General features: G+C 35.1%; 1 pseudogene; it reads left to right on the top strand.

Moving 5' to 3' along the window:
• Positions 1-5394: 5394 nt before the first annotated feature.
• On the top strand, positions 5395-7226 carry LOC101580539 (annotated as a pseudogene).
• The last annotated feature ends 1413 nt before the right edge of the window (positions 7227-8639 follow it).

Raw genomic sequence — 8639 nt, 5'->3', positions numbered from 1 at the left:
TGGTGTTTGTAAGTAGGATCACAAGTCTGCATCTTGTACAGCAATTAACCACTAAGAAGAATATATGCAGTATATTATTTCTTGAAACTGTACTTTTGATTTGATTTGAAACTGTCTCATTGCTATATGTTTATCAATAAAACTTTGAAAAGAAAAAAAAGAAAAAGTTTTAACATAGTTTGCAATTTTTTTTCTTTCTGCTGTTCTGTTCCATTCTTCTTTTAGTTTCTTTCATCTCTCTTTCCCTCCTGTCTTCTTTACTAGTTTCCCAAAATTCTGGTTATCTTCCATTGCTTTACAGCCTTGATTCTAATCACATTCCCTTTTTGTATTTCTCTATTTTTCCCCCAAACCACCTTTAAAATTTCTCTCCTGAGGCTAAAATCACCATACTATGGACATGTTTTCTGTATACAAATTTTTGGGATTTTTTTAAAAATATGGTTACATAATCACAAATCTAGTTCCTACAGTTAAAGTTGAAACATTAACAGTTGCCACCATTTATCATTTTCTAGGCAGTGTTTGATGCATTTGTTAGTACTGATCATACAAATTTAGCCTAGGTAACATAATTATTCTAATCAGTTGTTCTTATTGGTATACCAAAATTGAGATTACCCAAAAGCCATAGACAATAACTAAGTGACAAAAAAAAATCAGAGGCTAGGACAAATAGGCAGCAAATTCTCATCCCCAATAAATTAAAGAGGTAGAATATTGCAGCAGCCTCAAAACACAAAAAAAACACTACATCTGGAATAAGCCTCTGAGGAGTTATTTCATGAAGCTTCTCAAAGCTAGCAATAAAGATACCTGAAAAGGCAATTAAATGCATCAAATAAGGTAGTATAGTATAAAAATAGAAAAGAATAACCTGCTCAAGCAAATTGCAATGGCAGACCTCCAGTATGTAAAAGGCTAAACTGGGGAGCAATGGTGGAACAATATGAAAGCCACCTACCTGAACTATCTGAATTGATGACAGTTGAAGTAATAAAGCAGATGAATAAGGCTCTCGAAAAAAATCTAATCAGAAATAATTTCTCGGATAATTTAAAAGATGGTGACTATAATGAAGGATGTGATTAGTTATGTAGAGAAGATATAGGTAAAAATATATATAGGAGTTTAGGAAAATAATGGAAACAATGAATACCCAACTTAGGAAAGAAATAGAACTGAAGAAACACTCAAACTGATACCCTGAAGATTAAAAATTCTAATGAAATTTCATAGCAGAATGAACAGATATAAGGAGAGAAAATCAGATCTAGAAGACATTTTTTTTTGTAATTTAAGGAAGTATCTATAGGATGTTCAGCATGCTCAGGGTCTCACTACTAGATTGGAACTCGTAGTGATTCCCCTGTTTACAGCCTCCCAAGAACTGGGATTACAGGCAAGCCCAGTCTCATTTTTGCTTTCTCAGAGCTTTGCTGGGGCACAGCCAGCACGGCAGGCCTAGGGATTGAATCCTCAGCCCCTGTACTTGCTTACAGGCACTTTAATCCCCTGAGTTATTTGGCCATCCCTAGAAGACAAGATTGTGATTTGTGACTAGGAAAACAAAGATTTCTTTGAAAAAAATCACAAAATATCAACCCAAAAACTCCTAAATGATGGAAAGATAGGAACATAAGATTGATCAAAGTGAATAAAAAAGCAGAAAATAGCATGAATGGCATAAAAACTTTGTTCACAGGCATAATAGCAGAAAACATGTCAAACGTTGGAAAAGAATTTACCATACAGATAAGTGAGGCAGGCAGAGCTCGAATTGCCCAAGATCAAATAATCTACACTAAAGCATATAATAGTAAAGACTAATAGTAAAAACTCCAGAAATTCAATTCATGAAGAGAATATTAAAAGCTTTTATACAAAAGAATAAAATCATATATAAATGATAACTCATCAGAATCACAGCTGACTTTTCAACAGAAGCCCTCAAGTAAAGGAGAGTTAAAACTGAAATACATTAAGGCCTTAAAAAACTGCTAGACCAAATTGATGTACCCCACAAAAATATCTTTCTAAATTGTTGGAGAAATAAGATGTTTTCATGAGAAAAATATTCCTAATAAATTCATGAATGCCAAACCAGCACTCTAAATGTTCTAGAAAAAAAAAAAACACTGCATGAACCCCAGTAAAATTAATCTACCTAGGCAGGAAAAACAATTAAAGCAGAGGTGTCAGAAAACAAAAAACAGGAAAATAACATGACAAGGATAAGTTGATACATATAATCATCAGTGTAAAAAGCCTCAATTCACTGATAAAAATAAAACTAGCAGAATTGATCAAGAAGCAAGAGCTAACAATATGCTGCATACAGGGGCCAGGGAGATGGCTTAGTGGAATAAGCACTTCCCTGGCAAGCACAAGGGCCTGAGTTCAATCCCCGGTTCTGAAAACAAAAATGGTGCGTGAGAGAAACATTTCATTAAAAATGATATTCATAGATTGAAAGTCAAGGGATAGAAAACTAATCCATGAAACTGGAACCTGGAAAAATGTAGAGGTATCTATTATATTTGCAGACAAAGTTGACTTCAAGCCAAGAATGATTAAAGAAGCAAAGAAGATCAGTGTATCCCTTTAAAGGGAACATTATGACAGGAAGAGATAGCAATAATAATAAATACATATGCCCCAAATATCAGCGACACAACTATATGAAACAAACATTAATGGACATGAAAAGTCAAATAATCAGTATCACAAATGTAATAGGAGACCTCAATACAGTCCTGTCACAAACAGATTAAGTAGACAAAAAAAAAAATCAATGATGAAATATCAGAACTAAAGTAAACTTTTGGACCAATGTACTTAGCAGATATTTATGGAGTGTTCCAGCCAACTACAGCAGAATACATATTTTTCTCAGCTGTATATGGGACCTTCTCCAAACTAGACCACATACTATCTCATAAAAATGCTTAAGTAAACACAAAGGAATTCAAATTATCTTATGCATATTATCAGGTCATAAACCAATGAAATTGGAAATCAATAGCCCAAGAAACCCAAGAACTTCATAAACACATCTAAATTATATAACAACCTCCTCAGCAAACAATGTGTCACAGGTGAAATTAATTAAGAAATCAGATAGTTTCTACAACTAAATGATGTTACTATAACTTACCAGAGCTTACCCAACACAGTGAAAGAAAGCCTAGGAGGGGAATTTATATCACTGAACATTCATATCAGGAAAACAGTGATCTCAACTAAACTTAATGTTGAACCTCTACCTTCTATAAAAAGAAGAGCAGGTCAAGCTCAAGCTCTTTCAAGTGAGGAAATTATGAAGATTAGAGAGGAAATTAATGCAATGGAGTCTAGAAAACAATATAATGGATCAAAGAGCTTGCTCTCTAAAGATTAAATAAAAAAGAAATTCTTAGCCAACCTTATCAAAAGAAAAGTAAAAATGGAAATCCACACAATTATGAATGGAAAAGGAGAAATACAAATTGATCCTGGAAAAATATGGAAAATCACCAAGAGAACTTCTAATAAAATGAAAAATGCAGAAAAAATGGACAGACTCCTAGAGATACATGAATTACCTAATACAAACCAAGAACACATAAAAATTCTAAATAAAGCAGTATCAATAAATGAAATAGTTCCAGGGAGATGGCTCAGTGGAATAAGTGCTTCTCTGGCAAGCGCAAGGGCCTGAGTTCAATCCCCAGTTTTGAAAAAAAAAAATAGAAAAAAGAAATTGAAGATTTAATTAGAAACCTATCAATAAAGAAATCCCTACCTCTGACACACACTGCTGAATTCTAAAAGAATTCAGAGAAGACCTAACACCACTACTTCTCAACATCCTTAATGAAATTGAAGGGGAAGACTTACTCTCAACTACATTTCTATATGCAAGACTTACCCTAATATAAAAATAAGATATGCAAACATTCCTAATTAGCATAGATGCAAAAATCCTCAATGAGATACTGGCAAACAGAATGCAGAATACTTTCAAAAAATTGTGCAGCATAACCAAGTAGGATTTGTCCCAGGGATGTCTCAACATATGCAAATCAACAGATGTAATATACAATATGAAATGAGAAAATGACAGAAAACATATCTCAGTAGATACGGAAAATATTTTGACAAAGTCCATCAGCTATTCGTGATAAAAACTTTACATAGGGGGCTGGGGAGATGACTCAGTGGAACAAGTGCTTCCCTGGCAAGCAGAAGGGCCTGAGTTCAATTCCTGATTCTGAAAAAAAAATTCTACATAAAATTGTAATGCATTGACTTCACTTCAGCCTGATAAAAGCCATTTATGACAATCCAAAAGCCAACATCACACAGAATGGACAAAAGCTAAAACCTAGCAATGTATAAAAAGGGATAAGAAAAGATTGACCACTATCATCACTTGTGTTTAATATAATTCTGTAAATTTGACCCAGAACAATTAGAGAAGAGAAATAAATAAAAGGAATAAGGTTAAGAAAGGAAGAAGTTAAATTATCAGTATTTCCAGATAACATGATATTAAATCACAAAGAATCAACAATTGGATGTATAGTGTGCCTAAGGAGAGTCACAGGGAGAGAAAACATTCTCTCAGGCTTTCACAGAGAGAAAATTGGTCAAGCAATGGCCATGACTCATCCACATGGCTGACACTGACAAAGTATCTACAAAGTGTGGTACAGGGTTACAGGATAAATCCTGCGGGAACTTGACTGACCTTATCAGATTCAAAAGTTACATTTCTTGTTATATAGGTCTTACTTTATCTTGGTCTTAACCATCCAGCAAAAAAGTATAAAAAATGAAGCATATAAAGTAAAGCCATATAAATATGCTGAGCTGTGAAAGGCTCAAGTCAACAACTTCTGTGGATAACCCACTACTATTGTGGACTGCTGGACTGTGTGGGATTGTTTTGTTTAATTCACACACCTATAGAATTTAGATGCCAATGGAATACCCATCTCTGACAAGACTAAGAAAAAGGGGATACAAAGGAAGGACCATTTTGTATTTGTATATACAGAATAGTTAGGATAGATATAAAACTACTTTTGCTTAATTCAATGAGAAGAAAGATTTGTACTAAAAGTGTTTGGATAGGATATCCTCTCTACATCTTGTACTATGGATAACCACTAAGAAGATAACAATGTACAATGTATTAATTATTGAAACTGTCCTATTAATGAGTTTTGAAACCATCTCATTGCTATTTGTTTCTCAATAAAATAAGACTAAATATATAAGTCAATAAAAACAAAAAATAAAAAAGAATCAATAATAGGGATCTCATTTTATGAAAAATTTTTTGCACAGCAAGAAAAACCAGTCTCGCAGCAGCCACAGGAGTAGCCACCGCCAGAGCTGTGCACAGCCATGGCTGAGAACCCTGGCTTGGAGAACCACCACATCAAGAGCTTCAAGAACAAGGGTCGAGATGTGGAAACAATGCAAGACACAGAAATGAAGTGACAGTTGAACTACAGAAGAACAAAAGAGATGAACACTCACTGGAAAAGAGAAATGTTCCCCAAGAAGAAAGTTTAGAAGATTCTGATGTTGCTGCTGATTTTAAAGCACAAAATGTAACACTAGAAGCTAAATTGCAGAATGCCACAAGTCATAACCCAGTGGTCCAATTGAGTGCTGTCCAGGCAGCAAGAAAACTGTTATCCAGTGACAGAAACCCACCCTTTGATGACTTAATAAAATCTGGAATTCTACCAATTCTAGTCAAATGTTTAGAAAGGGATGATAAGTCTTCATTACAGTTTGAAGCTGCATGGGCCCTAACCAATATAAAAACAGGAACTTTTGCACAGACTCAAGCTGTTTTACAGCCAAATGCAGTACCTCTTTTTCTAAGACTTCTCCATTCACCACATCAGAATGTTTGTGAACAAGCAGTATGGGCTTTGGGAAACATTATAGGTGATGGTCCTCAAGGTAGAGATTATGTCATATCACTGGGAATAGTCAAACCTCTTCTGTCCTTCATCAATCTCTCCATTCCCATCACCTTCCTTCGGAACATCACATGGTCATTGTAAATCTCTGCAGTAATAAGGACCCCCCCACTGCCTATGGAGACAGTTCAGGAGATTTTGCCAGCTTTATGTATCCTCATATACCATAGAGACATAAATATTCTTGTAGACACTGTTTGGGCTCTACCATACTTGACAGATGGAGGGAAGGAACAGATACAAATGGTGATTGATTCAGGTGTTGTGCCATTTCTGCTGCCCCTTCTGAGCCACCAGGAAGTGAAAGTTCAAACTGCAGCACTCAGGGTGGTTGGCAACTTTGTGACAGGCACTGATGAGCAGACGCAGGTCGTACTCAACTGTGATGTCCTGTCACACTTCCCCAATCTTCTACAACACCCAAAGGAGTAGATAAATAAGGAAGTGGTGTGGTTCCTTTCCAACATAACAGCAGGCAATCAGCAACAAGTTCAAGCTGTAATAGATGCTGGATTAATCCCTGGATTATTCATCAGCTTGCTAAGGGGGACTTCGGAAAACAAAAAAAAAAAAAAAAAAACTACATGGGCAATTAGCAATTTAACAATAAGTGGCAGGAAAGATCAGGTTGACTACCTTGTCCAACAGAATGTAATACCAAGATTTTGTAATTTACTGTCAGTTAAAGATTCTCAAGTGGTTCAGGTGGTTCTTGATGGTCTAGAAAACATTCTGATAATGGCTGGTGTTGAAGCAAGCACAATAGCTGAAATAATAGAAGAATGTGGAGGTTTGGAGAAAATTGAAGTTTTGCAGCAACATGAAAATGAAGATATATATATAAATTAGCATTGGAAATCATAGATCAATATTTCTCTGGTGAAGATATTGATGAAGATCCAAGCCTCATTCCTGAAGCAACACAAGGAGGTACTTACAATTTTGACCCAACAGCCAACCTTCAAACAAAAGAATTTAATTTTTAAGGTTAATTGATTGCAGCATCTTCCTCATGTTCAACATGAAGCATCACCAGGTGGCTCCCAAATAATAAGAAAACAACAGCAACAAAAGGCTCCAAAACATACATGCCTCTTCGTTTTGATGCTTCTAAGCAAGCCATGTCTCAGTCACTTTGCAGTTGCCAAAAGTCACTCTCACATGGACTGTAAATGCATATGCATGATTTCCTAAACTGTTTTAGAATTCTCCTTAACAGTCTCAACTACCCTGTTTTCTGTCCCCTGGTATCACATGCTGACAACTGTGATCTAGTTTAGGATATCCCATAGTTGTGGCATGTCAGCTGCCCACTGATACTCCTTTAGAAAATGGTGCGTTGTGGATCAAGACACTTTGGTATGATGCATCTTCACATTGGAAGACTGAAGAGATGCAGTATGATCTGAGCCTCCATCATTGTCCTCCACAAACATATTTTCATATTCTTTATTTGGAAGACTAGATTTTAAAGTACAAGCCAAATGATTTTCATTGGTGGAACTGAAAAAAAAGTAACTTAAAAAACAGAAACTTGGTTGTTGATTAAACCGATAAGTTTTTTTAAAGAACAAACAAAAACTGTACTTCACATACCAGTAATTGATGTGTTTATTATCTGCCTCAGAAGCCAGGGTTGGAGGCAGAACTTTAGATATGGATGTAATGCTTTGGCTGTTATACCTAATTTTTAAGAACAGCAAGTCCTATTTGACCACTCACTTCAGCCTGTGTGCTTCTGATGTTTTGAAGTAATCAAATGCTGTGCATAGTATTTTACCTGAGCTGCAACCTGTTACAGACTTGAATTTCTGTTTCAGATGAAAGCAAGGGTCCCTGGGTACAAAGGAAACACAACAGAAAAGCAAAAAAAAAAAATTTAAAAAGCAAACAACTGCAAAGATCTAAAATAATCAGTGGTGATGTTAAAAGAAAAAAGTCTTGCTTTCAGCTTTCAGGAGTTAATGTTTTTTGTTTTAATTTGATAATTGGATATGGTTGATTTATATTGGGTTTAAACTGTGGAACTTTCATGTTTACTGCAATTTAGTCTCAAAACATTTTTACTAGTAACCAGTGCTTTTGTTAATGTGGTTGGCAATAAACCAGCAACTAGTGTTATAAGACTTCATTGAATATTGGAAAGGTTACTTTAATCCTACTCTAAAAGCATTGGCACCTATTAAAAAATTCAAACAGGGATCTGTGTAGAGGAATAATCTGTGGTAAATTGTAAGCCTAATTCACAATGATTGTTTAAGTAATTCTGCAAAATCTGGCATTACTATGAAAGTGAATGCTTTTGGCAAAATGTCTGACCAGTTATTAATGAACAAATGTGGATTTAAAACTTTTAAACTAAATGAATTGTGCTATTGCAGAAATAGTTTTGTTGCTCTCGTTTACTGGGTATAATTTCCCAATATATTGATGTGAAGGGATAGAAAATCTAAACTAATTTAGTTATCTGATGGGGGTGTATTTACTGTGATGAAGATGAGACAGATTCCATCAAAGTTTTACGAATCAGCTGGGGTGTTTTCACTGATAAACAACACATAGCAGGTGTGCATCATTACAAAATATGTATCTGCCAAGGAGGAACCACTTTAAAGAGTGAGTTTTATCTTGTATCTAAAGTGGATACAAGTGTAT

Source organism: Octodon degus, unplaced genomic scaffold (assembly GCF_000260255.1).
Source record: "Octodon degus isolate 3935 unplaced genomic scaffold, OctDeg1.0 scaffold00117, whole genome shotgun sequence".
In the NCBI taxonomy this organism is placed as follows: Eukaryota; Metazoa; Chordata; class Mammalia; order Rodentia; family Octodontidae; genus Octodon; species Octodon degus.
The sequence above is the reverse complement of the archived record's forward strand: the minus strand, read 5'-3'. Positions and strand labels throughout refer to the sequence as shown.